At 39.0% G+C, this 17,545-nt stretch overlaps 1 long non-coding RNA gene across 1 annotated transcript; it reads left to right on the top strand.

Moving 5' to 3' along the window:
• Nucleotides 1-15,179: 15,179 nt before the first annotated feature.
• LOC121967333 lies at nucleotides 15,180-17,352 on the top strand. Its single transcript, XR_006107712.1, has 2 exons — nucleotides 15,180-16,691; nucleotides 16,820-17,352. It is a non-coding gene; the product is annotated as an uncharacterized LOC121967333 (long non-coding RNA).
• Nucleotides 17,353-17,545: the final 193 nt, after the last annotated feature.

Genomic DNA, 17,545 nt, shown 5'->3' with positions numbered 1-17,545 from the left:
ACACTCCAAGATATAGATGTAGTATCTTGGCAAAAGACAATGAATTCTGAAATAGAGTCTATGTATTCTAATAAGGTCTGGGAGCTTGTAGAACCACCAGATGGTGTAAAAGTCGTTGGATGCAAGTGGATCTACAAAAGGAAAAGAGGGATAGACGGGAAGGTAGAAACCTTCAAAGCAAGACTTGTTGCGAAAGGGTATACTCAGAAAGAGGGAATCGATTATGAGGAGACTTTTTCACCGGTAGCTATGCTTAAGTTTATCCGGATACTCTTATCCATTGCTGCTCATATGGATTATGAGATTTGGCAAATGGATGTCAAGACAGCTTTCCTTAATGGAAGTCTTGAAGAAAACATTCATATGAAGCAACCAGAGGGATTCATTGAAAAAGGCAAACAACATCTAGTGTGCAAGCTCAATCGGTCCATTTATGGACTGAAGCAAGCTTCAAGATCTTGGAACATCCGGTTTAATGAAGTAATCCAGTCATATGGATTTATTCAGTGTCCGGATGAGTCTTGTGTATACAAGAAGTATAATAGAAACGTGGTGATATTTCTTGTACTATACGTAGATGATATTTTGTTAATTGACAACAATGTCAAAGCTGTCTAGTGGAATAATAACTCTCTAGTGGAATGAGTTATTATTAATGAACTTGAGTTGTGTGTTCGGGGCGAACATGGGATACTCAAGCTCATCGGAAGGTCAAAACCAATTTCTCCTCTAGGTCCATGTCGTAGCCTCATTAATGCCTCAAGTCCATCCAAATAAAAACCCATCTTGGTGTCCAAGAAAGGGGCCGACCGAAGGCTTGGTGACCAAGCCAAGGGCCGACCACCATCTCCTCAAGAAGGGTCGGCCCTATGCTTGGTGCCCAAGCAAGTAGAGGCCGACCATAATAAATTCAAATAGGAGGGGTGTTTTAAATTTTTAAAATATTCTCTTTGTAGAAAACTACAAGTTTTAAAAGAGAGTTTTTAAAATATAAAACTTTCCTTATTTGAATTAGGCCACATGGTTTAAAAGAAAATTTAAAAGTTTTAAAACTTTCCTTTTTTAACCATCCTTATGGTTTTAAGAAAAAAGGAAAAGCTGTTTTAAATTTGAAATTTTCTAACCATGTTAAAAAAGAAAATTTTAAAAGAGAAGTTTTAAATTTTTAAAAGATGATTTTAATTTTTAAAACTTTCATTTTTTAACATTCAATTTAGGAAGTTGAAAGAGAGCTTGTAAAATTTTATAAGAGTTTTTTCTTTGCTTATAAAATTTTTACAAAGGTTATTTCTTTCCTTTTATTGTGACCGACCATCCTTGCTTGGTGCCCAAGCAAGGGGCCGACCAATCAAGTTAATCAATCCATGTTTGATGATTGAATCAATCAAAAGGAAAGAAAATGAAAAATAAAGGGGAAAAGGAAAAACAAGAGAAAGATTTTATTTTTTTATAAAAAGTCTTTCCTTATTTGCCTTGGGCAAGTAATATAAAAGAAGGGGAGAGGAGGCCTCAATAATTATTCAATTCTTATTCTCTTGTTGGTGCTCCTCTTGTGGCCGATCCTCTCCCCTCTTCCTTTCCCTTTGCTCTCTTGTTCCCTTAAGGTGGTGGTGGCTGAAACATAGAGAAGGAGAAGAAGGTTATTGGGTGGTGTTCTTCTTGGAGGATCATCGCCCACACGATGTCCAAGGCGAGACGAGGAATACGACAGAAGATCTCGAGGTCATTAGCATACAAAGAGAAGGTATAACTAGTAATTTTCTTTCGCATCATGCTAGTTATTTTTCTTTGTATGAATTCCAAACACAAGAGGCATTAGATTCTAGTTTTTCGGATTTGTTTCGAAGTTGTGTTTTTTTTTTGTTTTTCGAATTTGTGATTCGATTATTCTTTTTGGTTAAACCTAGAGTTATATAAGAAAATTAAATATTAGCTTTCCTTAAAAGGCTTTGTTTAGGAAGTGGTGGATGCTCCCATATCCAAGAAGGCCTAGTACCTCGCCATGTTTAACCTGGAAGCCAATTTTGAAAATTAATATTTAATTGAATTTATAACATAGGTGGATTTGGATCAATAGTGTTAAGTTCCGCTTACGATCCAAGTCTAAACCATTAAGAACAGATAAGTTAAATTTGGAATCAATAATGTTAAGTTCTGTTTGCAATTCCTAATTTAACTTCTAAATAACACAATAGGTTATTTAGGAAAGGTTCGACACTTGTACAAAATTTTTGTACAGTGGAACCGGTACGATCTTCTTAGGACTAACCAACAGGGATTACTAACCTCACTTAGGGGATCAAATGTTATATGGGTTATTGTGGATTGAGTGACAAAGTCGGCACATTTTCTGCTAGTAAAAACCACCTTCACTATAACGCAATATGCAAGACTATATATACGAGAGATAATACGGTTACATGGAATTTCTACTCAGATCGTGTTAGATAGAGATCCAAAATTCACATCCGGATTTAAGAAAAGTTTGCGTCGTGGGTTAGGTACAAATCTCACCTTTAGTACAGTTTTTCACCCACAAACTAATAGTCAATCCAAGCGGGTGATTCAAATTTTGGAGGATATGCTACGAGCTTGTATAATTGACTTCAAGGGAGGTTGGGAGTCAAAGTTACCCCTTGTGGAGTTTACCTACAATAACAGTTATCAAGCCACCATAGGTATGCCCCCATACGAAGCGTTGTATAGAAGAAGATGTCGAACACCATTGCATTGGGATGAGGTAGGAGAGAGGGCACCTCTGGGTCCAGACATTGTGTCTCACACAGTGAATCTAGTGGCTAAGATTTAAGACAGGATGCAAACAACTCAAAGTCGCCAGAAGAATTATGTCGATCAACGATGAAGGGATTTGGAGTTTGCAGTGGGGGGCCATGTATTCCTAAAGGTGTCACCGTTGAAGGGGGTACTTGATGGTTGCTACTCGAAAAACCTAGAGGTTCCATTGTACAAAGGTCCGAACCTTTTCCTAGCTACCATGTGTTCTTTTAAATTAAATTTTGGATCGCCTGCGGAACTTAACACGTTTGATCCAAAACTTAATCTATTTATTCTTTTAGGTTTTGACTTGGATCTCCTACGGAACTTAACACGTTCGACCCAAGTCACCTTAAGTTATTAATTCCATTAAATATTAATTTCCATAATTGGTTTCCAGTACTGACGTGGTGAGGCACATGACCTTCTTGGATATGGGAGCAACCACCACCGACTAGACAAAACCTTTTATAGAAAGCTAATATTTAATTTCCTAAAATAACTTTAAGTTAACCGAAAAGAACAATCAAATCACAAGGAAAAGAAAAAACAAAAGAACACAACATCGAAAAATATATTCGAAATTCTAGAATCGTAAGCCTCTTGTATTTGGTATTATTTCCAAAAATAACTAGTATGATGCGGAAAGAAATATTACTAGTTATACCTTGTAGAAAAACCTCTTGATCTTCTACCGTATTCCTCTTCTAACCTCGGACGTTGTGTGGGCAACGATCTTCCGAGATGAGAAACCACCAAGCACCTTCTTCTCCTCCTAACTAGGTTCGGCCAAAACAAGAAAGCTTCACCAAGGAAGAAGAAAAACACCAACCAAGCTCCAAGAGATGCAAGCTTTCTCTCCTTCTTCTTCTTCTTCTCCAAGTAGTATCCGGCCTCCACAAGAGCTCCAAGCAATAGAGAGTTTCGGCCACCACAAAGAGGAAGAGGAGAAGAGATGATGGCCGGCCACAACACCAAGGAAAAGAGGGAGAGAAATAATAGAGGTTGTGTCTCATGAAGGCACCCTCACCCCTTCTTTTATATTCCTTGGCCTAGGCAAATTAGGAAATTTAATTACAATAAAATTTTCTTAATTTCCTTGACATGATTTAATTGAGAAAAATAAAATAAAATTTCCCAATTTAATCTATATTGGCCGGCCACATCAAGGGGAAACAAATTTAGACAAGTTTTAATCAACAAATTAAAACTTCCTAATTTGTTTCCGGAAATTTTAAAAAATAAAATTTCTCTTCAAAAATCTCTTCATGGTTGATAAAAGAAAATTTCTATAATTTTAATTTTACAACATATGAATAATTAATAAAATATCTCACCAATCTACAAATAAGGAAAGAGATCTAATCTCTTTCTTTAATCTTTTGTAGATCTTTTATAAGAGAGATATTTTAATTTTAATTCTCTTTAATAAATTATTTCTTCCACATAATAAAAATTAAAATTAAAATTAAAATTCCTTTTTAATTTAATTTGGCCGACCCCTACTAGCTTGGATTCAAGCTAGGGCCGGCCACCCCAATTTATGCCTAGGCCGGCCCTAGCTTGGTTCCCAAGCTAGCTTGGCCGACCCCCTTTGAGTGGGTATAGAAGGTGGGTATAGGTGGGTATAGTACTCTATAAATAAGAGGCTACGATAGGGACCGAGAGGAGGAATTGATTTTGGTCTCCCGATAAAATTAAGCATCCCGTGTTCGCCCCGAACACACAACTTAATTTTATCAATAATAATTCATTCCACTAGAGAACTATTATTGAACTACCGCACCAATCCCAAATTATATTTTTGGGCTCCTTCTTATTATGAGTGTGTTAGTCTCCCTGTGTTTAAGATATCGAATGTCCACTAATTAAGTGAGTTACTGACAACTCATTTAATTAATATCTAAATCCAAGAGTAGTACCACTCAACCTTATTGTCATGTTGGACTAGGTCCACCTGCAGGGTTTAACATGACAATCCTTATGAGCTCCTCTTGAGGACATTATCAACCTAGTATCTCTAGGACACAGTTTCCTTCTATAATCAACAACACACACTATAAGTGATACCATTTCCCAACTTATCGGGCTTATTGATTCATCGAACTAAATCTCACTCATTGATAAATTAAAGAAATAAATATCAAATATATATGCTTGTTATTATATTAGGATTAAGAATACACACTTCCATAATAACCAAGGTCTTTGTTCCTTTATAAAGTCAGTATAAAAGAAACGACCTCAAATGGTCCTACTCAATACACTCTGAGTGTACTAGTGTAATTATATAGTCAAGATAAACTAATACTTAATTACACTACGACCTTCTAATGGTTTGTTCCTTTCCATTTTGGTCGTGAGCTACTGTTTATAATTTATAAGGTACTGATAACATCATCTTCTGCATGTGACACCACATACTATGTTATCTACAATATAAATTAAATGAACAACTACAAACAAATGTAGACAATTTGACCAAATGTGATTCTTTATACATAATGAATGTTTACAAAGCTTAGGCTTTCAGTATACACTCCAACAATCTCCCACTTATACTAATGACTAAGCTGCCATATCTTCTACCATACATCTGATTCCTATTCTCTCCACATGCCGATCGAAAGCTTTCGCCGGAAGGGCCTTAGTGAAAGGATCCGCCAGTTATCCCGATGCAATCTTGGCGATGACAACTTCTCCTCGCTCACGATATCTCGTATCTGGTACTTGCGCTCTATATGTTTACTTGCCTTATGAGCTCGTGGTTCCTTCGAGTTTGCAATGCACCACTATTATCACAATAAATTGTGATAATTTTGGGCAAACCAGAATCACATCTAAGTCCATTTGAAAGCTCCCGAGCCATACTGCTGCTGCCTCAGAGGTCGCTACATACTCAGCTTCCATGGTTGAGTCCAATACGTATTTCTACTTAACACCTCCATGAAATGACTCCACCTCCCAAAGTAAACACATAGCCCGATGTAGACTTACTATTATCCCTATCCGATTGAAAATCAAAATCCATGTAACCCATCGTCCGCTTGGTAAACTAGCATATAATCTCTAGTCCTTCTCAGGTACTTTAATATATGCTTTACCGCAGTCCAATGTCCTTGTCCAGGGTTACTCTGATATCTGCTGACTATGCCCACGGCAAAACAAATATCAGGTCTCGTACATAGCATTGCATACATAAGGCTTCCTACAACCGAGGCATAAGGAACTGCTTTCATGTCTTCTATCTCCTTTGAAGTCTTAGGAGACATCTCTTTAGATAGAGCTATTCCATGCCTGAAAGGTAAGAAACCTTTCTTGGAATCTTGCATGCTAAAACGAGCAAGGATTGTATCTATATATGAAGCTTGGGACAGACACAACATTCTTTTCTTGCGATCCCTTATCACTTTGATCCCAAGTATGTGTGCACACTCTCCTAAGTCCTTCATATCAAATTGTTTGGACAACCATACCCTTACGTCTGACAATACCTTGACATTGTTGCCAATTAACAAAATATCATCTACGTATAGTACAAGAAATACCACCACGTTTCCGTTACACTTCTTATATACACAAGACTCATCCGGACTTTGAATAAATTCATATGACTGGATTACTTCATTAAACCGGATGTTCCAAGATCTTGAAGCTTGTTTCAGTCCATAAATGAACCGATTGAGCTTACACACTAGATGCTCTTTGCCTTTTTCAATGAACCCTTCTGGTTGCTTCATATGGATGTTCTCTTCAAGACTTCTATTAAGGAAAGCTGTCTTGACATCCATTTGCCAAATCTCATAATCCATATGAGCAGCAATGGATAAGAGTATCCGGATGGACTTAAGCATGGCTACCGGTGAAAAGGTTTCCTCATAATCGATTCCCTCTTTCTGAGTGTACCCTTTTGCAACAAGCCTAGCTTTGAAGGTTTCTACCTTCCCGTCTGTCCCTCTTTTCCTTTTGTAGATCCACTTGCATCCAACGGCTTTTACACCATCAGGTGGTTCTACAAGCTCCCAAACCTTATTAGAGTACATAGACTCTATTTCAGAATTCATCGCCTTTTGCCAAGATGCTGCATCTATATCTTGGAGTGCTTCATATGTCCAGGGATCGGGTTCATGTTTACCCGAGATCAAACCAAGACTCTCCCAAAACATGAATCTCTCAGGTTGCCTTTACAACCCTCCCACTACGACGAGGCATGGTTGTGTATCATGTGTGACACGTGTTGCAGTTTCTTGTGGTACTTCATCTTGTACTGTTGGTACTAAAGTAGACGTGTCCTCTCTTAGTTCTTCTAAAACAACTTTACTACTGGGCTTGTGATCCATTATATAGTCTTCTTCTAAAAACTGGGCATTGGTGCTAACAATGACCTTCTGGTCTTTAGGACTATAAAATAAACCTCCTTTCGTTCCTTTGGGATATCCCACAAACACTCGAACTTCTGTACGAGATTCTAACTTATCAGCATCTGGTTTCAGCACATGTGCTGGACTACCCTAAATCCGAATATGTCTTAGACTGAGTTTTCGCCCATTCCACAATTCTATGGGAGTAGAAGAAACTGATTTAGAAGGTACTAAGTTCAGAACATACACTGCTGTTTCCAGAGCATATCCCCAAAACGAATTTGGTAATTCTGAATAACTCATCATCGATCTAACCATTTCCATAAGAGTCCTATTCCTTCGTTCTGCCACACCATTCTGTTGAGGTGTACCAGGTGCGGACAGTTGGGATTGAATCTCAGCCTCTGATAAGTAATTCCTAAACTCTCCTAAGAGGTATTCGCCACCACGATTTGACCGTAGTGTCTTGATACTTTTACCTAGTCGTTTCTCCACATCAGCCTTGTACTCTTTGAACTTATCAAAGCACTCGGACTTGCGGCGCATTAGGTAAATGTATCCATATCTTGAATAATCATCTATGAAAGAGACAAAATATTCAAAACCTCCTCTTGCTTGGACAGACATAGGACCACACAAATCAGAGTGAACCAACTCTAACACTTCTTTGGCTCTATACCCCTTGGCCTTGAACGGCCTCTTGGTCATTTTACCTTCTAAGCAGGATTCACAAGTTGGAAAATTTTCCAACTCTAATGAACCCAAAAGTCCATCGGCTATAAGCCTCTGAATCCTACTTAAGTTAATATGACCAAGCCTTAGATGCCAAAGATATGCTTGGTTCATTTCCGAAGGTTCTTTTCTCTTATTAGAATTAGAAGATGAGTTATAAATTTCCATGTTTTGCTTTGTGGAAGAAATTGGATTTAAAGTATACAAATTGCCAACCAATGCACCAGAACAGATAATCACATTATTTCTTTTAATAACTACATCATTCGAAAGAAATGAATATCCATCTAAAAACAATTTAGAAACTGAAATTAAATTCTTTCTAAAACTGGGTACATAAAGATAATTTCTTAAAACCAAATTTCTATTTCTACTAAAAGATAAGTAAACGTCTCCCACTGCAACAGCTGTCACCTTAGTAGCATTGCCCATGTAGACGGTAATTTCTCCTTCAGATAGTCGTCGGGTTTCCTGGAACCCCTGCAAGGAATTGCAGACATGATCAGTGGCTCCCGTATCTACACACCAGGTGCTGGTAGATAACACCGCTAAACATGTTTCAACAACTAGAGCATGAGATATACCTTTGTTTTGGTTCCTACGAGGACAGTCCGCCTTCCAATGTCCTGCCTGCTTGCAGATGAAGCACTTGTCATTCGGCTTCTTCACACCAGCTTTAAATCCCGTACTCTGAGATTTATTCACTTTCTTTGCTGAACCAGCTTGTTTCTTCTTCTTCTTTCCTCTCGGTTTAGAATTAGAACCATTTTCAGCATAGTGAATTTGAGCATTGTGACGAAATAATCCTTCTGCTGCTTGAAGTTCTGTCAGTAGTTCCGCTAATGAATAAATCCTCTTATTCATATTATAGTTCAGGCGGAACTGCTCAAAACTTCTAGGTAGCGTTTGGAGGATCATATCGATCTGGGTTTCCCCATCAATTTCTCCTCCAAGGATCTGTATCTCGTTCAGATAAGCCATCATCTTTAGGATATGATCCCTCATAGGAGTATCCTCTTGCATGGTGGCTGTCATTATCTTTCTCATGGCTTCTTGCCTAGAAGCCCTATCCTGATGACCAAAGAGTTCCTTGAGATTGTTCATAATATCATAGGCTGTTGGTAAATCTTGATGCTGATGTTGCAATACATTTGACATTGAAGCCAAAATGTAACACCGCGCCATCTCATCTGCTTTTACCCATTTTCTATGATATTCAATCTCCTCTTGGGTAGATTCACCAGTAGGTGCTTCAGGGCACTGCTCAGTTAGTACAAATTTATAGCTTTCAATAGTAAGGACAATGTTCAGGTTTCTTTTCCAATCTATGTAATTAGGTCCAGTAAGTCTATTCTGTTGAAGTATGATGGACAGTGGGTTGAAAGTCATCCTAAGAATCACAAATAACTTTTGGCCAGAACTCTAAATTTAGAATAATATTGATTCCTCAAACAATACTATTTTAAATTAACCAACACCTCAAAACACCGTGAATTTTGTATGCCACGTTAGTGTGGACGTATACTAATTCAACATTTGTAAAAGGAGAGTTTTAACCCATTAATTTTATTACCTTGTCAACCTAACTTTTTGACAAATAAAATTAATAGTTGGTATCATTTGGTCACACAAATAATAGCAGTGACTCCGATGGGGAGGATACTATTAGATACAAGCTCATCCGTTATGGAGGAAGGCACTCAGAGCCAACGCGCAAGCTTGTTTGCATCACCTACAAACCAGTAATGGAGACCATGAGATTTACTTAAAAATTCCTCTCCCACTTAGTTATTTATAAATGAGGAATTTTAACTATGCTAGCCTACTAAACTTGTAAACTAACATGCACACACAACACAATATAAAAGCAATAAATAGAAAATCTAATTTTCAACTATTATGGCTTTTGTCTCTAGTTGTCCTCCGTGTGTTGTCATCCCAAGCTGCTGCCATATTTGGCCACCGCCACCGGGTCTAGCTGTCGCATCCATCTTGCTCCTAGTTCCGCTGTGCCTCTGGTCCTTAGAAGGTTCCACGCGTTGCAAGATTCGATCCGCGACATAAATAGTATTTTACATTTTGATCCTATATTCCATAAAAGGAATGTACATGTATCTAGATCAAAAATAAAATCCTAATAAAACTAAATACAACTCCTGCTGTATTTAAATACAATCATGCACACACATATAAATGCCCTTGACATGTCCAAGGGTCCAATCACACACATAATAACTAAAAGCCATAATAGTTGGATCCTGCATCCACAAAGTTAGCACATCCTACTATTAACCTGCCTAAATTATGTATGACATGTGCATAATTAACCTAATACCAAATACACAGAGGCAAAACCCTAGCTTTGATACCAATTGTTGGTTGCTACTCGGAAAACCTAGAGGTTGCACTGTACAAAACTTTTGTACAAAGGTCCGAACCTTTTCCTAGCTACCATGTGTTCTTTTAAATTAAATTTTGGATCGCCTGCGGAACTTAACACGTTTGATCCAAAACTTAATCTATTTATTCTTTTAGGTTTTGACTTGGATCTCCTGCGGAACTTAACACGTTCGACCCAAGTCACCTTAAGTTATTAATTCCATAATTGGTTCCCAGTACTGACGTGGCGAGGCACATGGCCTTCTTAGATATGGGAGCAACCACCACCGACTAGACAAAACCTTTTATAGAAAGCTAATATTTAATTTCCTAAAATAACTTTAAGTTAACCGAAAAGAACAATCAAATCACAAGGAAAAGAAAAAACAAAAGAACACAATATTGAAAAACATATTCAAAATTCTAGAATCGTAAGCCTCTTGTATTTGGTATTATTTCCAAAAATAACTAGTATGATGCGGAAAGAAATATTACTAGTTATACCTTGTAGAAAAACCTCTTGATCTTCTACCGTATTCCTCTTCTAACCTCGGACGTTGTGTGGGCAACGATCTTCAGAGATGAGAAACCACCAAGCACCTTCTTCTCCTCCTAACTAGGTTCAGCCAAAACAAGAAAGCTTCACCAAGGAAGAAGAAAAACACCAACCAAGCTCCAAGAGATGCAAGCTTTCTCTCCTTCTTCTTCTTCTCCAAGTAGTATCCGGCCTCCACAAGAGCTCCAAGCAATAGAGAGTTTCGGCCACCACAAAGAGGAAGAGGAGAAGAGATGATGGCCGGCCACAACACCAAGGAAAAGAGGGAGAGAAATAATAGAGGTTGTGTCTCATGAAGACACCCTCACCCCTTCTTTTATATTCCTTGGCCTAGGCAAATTAGGAAATTTAATTACAATAAAATTTCCTTAATTTCCTTGACATGATTTAATTGAGAAAAATAAAATAAAATTTCCCAATTTAATCTATATTGGCCGACCACATCAAGGGGAAACAAATTTAGACAAGTTTTAATCAACAAATTAAAACTTCCTAATTTGTTTCCGAAAATTTTAAAAAATAAAATTTCTCTTCAAAAATCTCTTCATGGTTGATAAAAGAAAATTTCTATAATTTTAATTTTACAACATGTGAATAATTAATAAAATATCTCACCAATCTACAAATAAGGAAAGAGATCTAATCTCTTTCTTTAATCTTTTGTAGATCTTTTATAAGAGAGATATTTTAATTTTAATTCTCTTTAATAAATTATTTCTTCCACATAATAAAAATTAAAATTAAAATTAAAATTCCTTTTTAATTTAATTTGGCCGGCCCCCACTAGCTTGGATTCAAGCTAGGGCCGACCACCCCAATTTATACCTAGGCCGGCCCTAGCTTGGTTCCCAAGCTAGCTTGGCCGGCCCCCTTTGGGTGGGTATAGAAGGTGGGTATAGGTGGGTATAGTACTCTATAAATAAGAGGCTACGATAGGGACCGAGAGGAGGAATTGATTTTGGTCTCCCGATAAAATTAAGCATCCCGTGTTCGCCCCGAACACACAACTTAATTTTATCAATAATAATTCATTCCACTAGAGAACTATTATTGAACTACCGCACCAATCCCAAATTACATTTTTGGGCTCCTTCTTATTATGAGTGTGTTAGTCTCCCTGTGTTTAAGATATCGAATGTTCACTAATTAAGTGAGTTACTGACAACTCATTTAATTAATATCTAAATCCAAGAGTAGTACCACTCAACCTTATTGTCATGTTGGACTAGGTCCACCTGCAGGGTTTAACATGACAATCCTTATGAGCTCCTCTTGAGGACATTATCAACCTAGTATCTCTAGGACACAGTTTCCTTCTATAATCAACAACACACACTATAAGTGATACCATTTCCCAACTTATCGGGCTTATTGATTCATCGAACTAAATCTCACTCATTGATAAATTAAAGAAATAAATATCAAATATATATGCTTGTTATTATATTAGGATTAAGAATACACACTTCCATAATAACCAAGGTCTTTGTTCCTTTATAAAGTCAGTATAAAAGAAACGACCTCAAATGGTCCTACTCAATACACTCTGAGTGTACTAGTGTAATTATATAGTCAAGATAAACTAATACTTAATTACACTACGACCTTCTAATGGTTTGTTCCTTTCCATTTTGGTCGTGAGCTACTGTTTATAATTTATAAGGTACTGATAACATCATCTTCTGCATGTGACACCACATACTATGTTATCTACAATATAAATTAAATGAACAACTACAAACAAATGTAGACAATTTGACCAAATGTGATTCTTTATACATAATGAATGTTTACAAAGCTTAGGCTTTCAGTAAACACTCCAACAGTACTGAGGTTTGGGAAAAAGGGGAAACTCAGTCTGAGGTATATTGTGCCTTTTGAGATTTTGGACTGGATTGGAACTCGAGCATACCAAGTTGCGTTACCACCGAACTTGTCAGGAGTCCATAACATGTTCCACATATCCATGCTTAGGAGGTACATTTCTAACCTTTCTCATATGATTGGTCATGAGTGTTGGGACCTTGATGTCCGTTAGAGGGGGGGGGGGGGGTAAATAGCGTTTAGTCGCGCTTGCTCGTTCTTGCTTCGTCTTGATGATGTGCAGCGGAATACAAAGACAAAACAAACAAAACACTCACAACGCTAACACCTAGGGTTTACTTGGTATCCACCTCAAGAAGAGGTGACTAATCCAAAGATCCACACACCGAGCACACACCTCCATTATGAAACACTCCTCGGTCGCAGCCGGAGGCGGGAGAAGCCTCGTACAACACTCACACACAACACAACACAAATACAACAAGAGGAAACAAAAATACAACGCAACACACTCCTCTTCTTGCTTACTTGTGATTGTTGTCGCCTCTTGAACCTTGGAGAAACTCCCCAAGTGTCTTCAAGAACTGGCGTGAGTAGATCGAAGAAGCTCGCTGTGAATCGCTGAAGAACGGCGCAAAAGATCGCAAGAGATCTCGCAAAGAAAAAAATGGCGAAGAAAATGCCCGCCCAGGCTATATACAGTGCTCCCAATCGATCCAAATCAACCTCAATCGATTGTCACGTCAGCACCCAGCAATCCCAGCCGTCCATCGCCTGCAACCTGGGCAACGGTCACTTCCCAATCGATCGACCGATCGATTGGGACTGCTTGAATCGATCGGTCGATCGATTCAGAACCTTTCTATGCTCTCGCGTCCGCGCGAGAGCTTCTGCTGCCCAATCGATCGACTGATCGATTGGCAGCTCCCAATCGATCGCCTGATCGATTGGGAGAACTTCTGTGCTCGCGATTTCCTGATCCCAATCGATCGGCCGATCGATTGGGCCATCACAATAATCGCAACACACTCTAATCGATCTGCTAATCGATTGGAGCCTGTTCAATCGATTGCCCGATCGATTGAACACCCTGGACTTGACTCAAACTCAAGTCCAGCTCCCCAAACCCAACTCTCGGTCAACCGTGACCTATTGGATTTGCACACCTAGTATTTGGCTACTCCCGACCAACCTCGAACTAGCCTTCTAATCTCCTCCATCAGCCTTGTGTCCCTCGGATATCTCCCCATCCTTCATGCCTTGCCTTCTGGAGCTTCCATCGGTCTCATCCTAGTTGTCGGGTTCTCCTAGCCAAATCACCCTAGGACTTGCTTTGCCAAAATTATACTTGGACTTTCCAATTGCCTGGCTCCTCACCAGGACTTTCCCTTTGCCAAGATCATACTTGGACTTTCCAGTTGCCTGGCTCCTCACCAGGACTTTCCTTTTGCCAAGATCACACTTGGACTTTCCAGTTGCCTGGCTCATCACCAGGACTTTCCCTTTGCCTAGCTATACTAGGACTTTCCAATTGTCTAATTTCACTTATCAGGACTTTCACCACCAAGTCTGGTCAACACTGACCTACTTGGATTTTCTCTCTTGCCAACCTTCCTGTTGGACTTACCTTTGCCTAATCTCCAATTAGGACTTTCCCAGTCAAGTCTCCTATCAACCTTGACCTATTTGACTTCTCTCTTGCCTAACATCCAGTTAGGACTTTCCCATTGCCTAAACTCCAGTTAGGACTTTCCCATTACCTAAACTCCAGTTAGGACTTACCCGGTCATCTCTGGTCAACACTGACCCACTTGACCTGTCTTCTCATCAACCTGGTCAATCCCTTGACCATCTCCACAATCGGACGATTGCTCCAGCAATCTCCGTATATTGTCAAACGGATGATTGCCCTAACAATCTCCATATATTGTCAAACATCAAAACTCAAATCCCGACTCAAGCTTGACTCAACTCAAGCTTAGTCAAACTGGTCAAACTTGACCTAGGGAAATTGCCCCAACAATGAGTCTGTGCAATGGATGCCGGACTTGGATCTTATGAGGAAGTGCCGAAACAAATCCTTGATCGTCAAGTCCGGAAGCTGAGGAACAAGGAGATCAAAATGGTAAACGTCTTATGGAGAAATCAGTTGATAGAGGAAGCTACCTAGGATATTAAACTAGATATGCACAATCGCTTCCCTTAATTATTTGGTAAGTCAAATTTTGAGGATGTAATATTTATGAAGGAGGGGGGGGGGGGGGATTGTAAGGTCTCACGAGCGTAATTAAAAAATTTATTTATGAAATTTTCTAAGGTCACACGAGCACTAATTAAGGGAATTAATTTATAAAATTTTCTACAAATTCTAGGAATTTTTTAGAATTTAAAATGAACTTGAATAACACATTTTCAAGGGGATAGAACTATTAATTTTGATGGACGCATATGATGCCCAATTAAATTAGGAGTTGATTGATCTTAATTAACCTAAGTTAGGGTTAATTAACCTATGTGTAAAGGTTAAATTTTCGCCGACTCCTTACCGATACACTCACTATTCCTGAAGAATCGCCGACTCCTTCTCCTGCTTAACTCCACCCTCTTCGACGGAGCCTCTCCATTGAGCTTTGAGATCCGGTCAAGTAGCACACCACGCCAGCGATTCTGTGGGGGGCACTGAGATCGGACGCCGAGACCTCCGATGACCTTACCGGCGACGCTAACATCGCGCGAGGGCTTCCAGAGGTGGCATGGGGAGGGGAAAGAAAAATACACTTCTATACGATGGTATGAGATCCGTGAGGTAGTGGATAGGGGCTTGGGAGAGTTTCATATGCATGCCGATGATGTTCGATTTGTTGAATGAGTTGCGATTTGATGTTTCTGTGCTATCCTAGTTTCATCTTGCATTTTTTCCCGATTTCTACAAAAGATGGGGATGTTTTGATGGCAATCGATGTTGTACATGCTTCCTCTTCATAGATTGAGTTTTTGAATTAGAGTTCTTGGTGGTTCTGGTTGGTTCCGATGGTGTCTGCACCTTCCTATTGTTCGGCTAGTTTCCATTGGGTTCTTGTGATTCCTGGTGCTTTAAGTTTTGATTGGTGAAGCTCTAATTTTCTTATGGTAACGAAATCGTTAGTCGGATTTGAATTGGTGCGCTGATGTTTTCTCTCCTCCATGCTTCTTACGAATGCTTTCAAGGTTTGGAAAATTATCCCCCAGTAGCATAAGCTTCAATTAGAATCAGTTGTTGGCTCTTTTGTTTTCTGAATTGCTGTGGAATTTTTAAGGATTTACTCGATGGAGTTTTGTTCCTATGTGGATTTTAGTTCGAGGATGTTCTATTTATGGAATAGCTATATGGATTTGGTGTCCTCGATTTTTCATTCCAGATAGCTGCGACTTGTGGAAGAATCTGATAGGTGGTAGTGTGAATTCGATGGGATTCTTGCTCCTTGTGTTAGTTTGAGATTCTTTTTCCTGACGAACAACTATCAAGACAGTAAGTTTGATTGTGGTGTTCTTGAGTTTCCTTTCGCATTAACTATGATTCTGTGGATTGATCAAGTAGATTGTTACATGAGTTCAAAGTGGTTTTGCTTCTTGTGTTGGCTTCAGATCTTTTTGTTGGATAGGTAGCATGACCCTGAATTTGGTTTTGGTAGTACTCCTATGCTTCTGTGAGGGTAACCAGGTGCTGATTTAGAATTGTTTGCAGGTATTTTTAAAGTGTTGAATTCGGTTTTATCTTTCCTTTTGGGTATGCATGCTACTGTTATTTTCTTTCAAGTAGGTAGGTAGGTTTATAGAAGGGATGAAATGGACAATTGATTAAAGCATAATGAAGTGTGTATGCCCACATGTGGAGACAGTACGGGTTGGGTGCCTCGGGATGAGCTCCGAGGAGGGTCCTTCCAAACTTGACTGATAATGTAATTTATGTTAGCTTCGGCTAAATGACTGCATGTTCTCCTAGAAGGTACCTTCAGGGTCATGATTATGGACTAAATGACTAGTTCAAATGATGGTTACCACATGTGTGATATATTCACCCTTGTGTAAGCTCTTTTACCTATTGTGCTTACTCTATACTATATATTAGTTCATGTTATATGCCTACTAGCTACATTTTCTACTTCTTATGGATGTCATATTTTTTATATTGGGATGTACTTGCTGGAGCAAGTCCATAAACTCATGACGTTTATGATACAAGCAAGAGAGACACCTCTCAAGTGGCAAAAGACGAAATCGTTCGCCCCTAACGCCCCCGTCGCACCCGACCCCAGGCCATCACGAGGGAGGTAAATCACGGCAGCCGAGAGGGTAAGTGGTGGTGGGGTGAGTTGCACAGGGTATGAGGATTTACGCCTCGACAAAACTGCAGTTCGACCCCGTGACTTCATGTGGCAAGCATGCCACCACTTACCATCTCGGATGACCCGTGGGGTCGAGAGAGATACCTCTCAAGAAATTTTGGAAGGCATGCACGTGGAGTAGGCGAGGAGACAGGATGGAATCATGACATATTGTCCAGGGATTTCTAGGAGATGGTGAGAACATGGGTTATTGTTAATTGGATTCTATCATGAGGTTATGTGTGTGTGGCTCTCTTTATTGTTGCTAGCACTTGTTAAATAACAGATCTGTTGAGATTTGAACTTATCACCTTTACTTGGAAACTGTGTGATTTGAATGTGATGCACTCCTTTATGTGTCCTATGCTCATGTGAAGAATTGTGCTTTGATCTCCAAATCTTTGTCATAATTTGTTCAGTAGTGGTAGTGTAAATGTGTTAGGAGTCCTGTGATTGTAAGGAAGTTAAGGCGTCATTTTATATCAACTTCATCTGCCGGTCGTTTATATTTAGTGATGATAAAAAAAAGTCTTGCAATGAAGGTAATTACTTTT

Source organism: Zingiber officinale, chromosome 3B, assembly GCF_018446385.1.
Source record: "Zingiber officinale cultivar Zhangliang chromosome 3B, Zo_v1.1, whole genome shotgun sequence".
Lineage (NCBI taxonomy): Eukaryota > Viridiplantae > Streptophyta > Magnoliopsida > Zingiberales > Zingiberaceae > Zingiber > Zingiber officinale.
The sequence above is the reverse complement of the archived record's forward strand: the minus strand, read 5'-3'. Positions and strand labels throughout refer to the sequence as shown.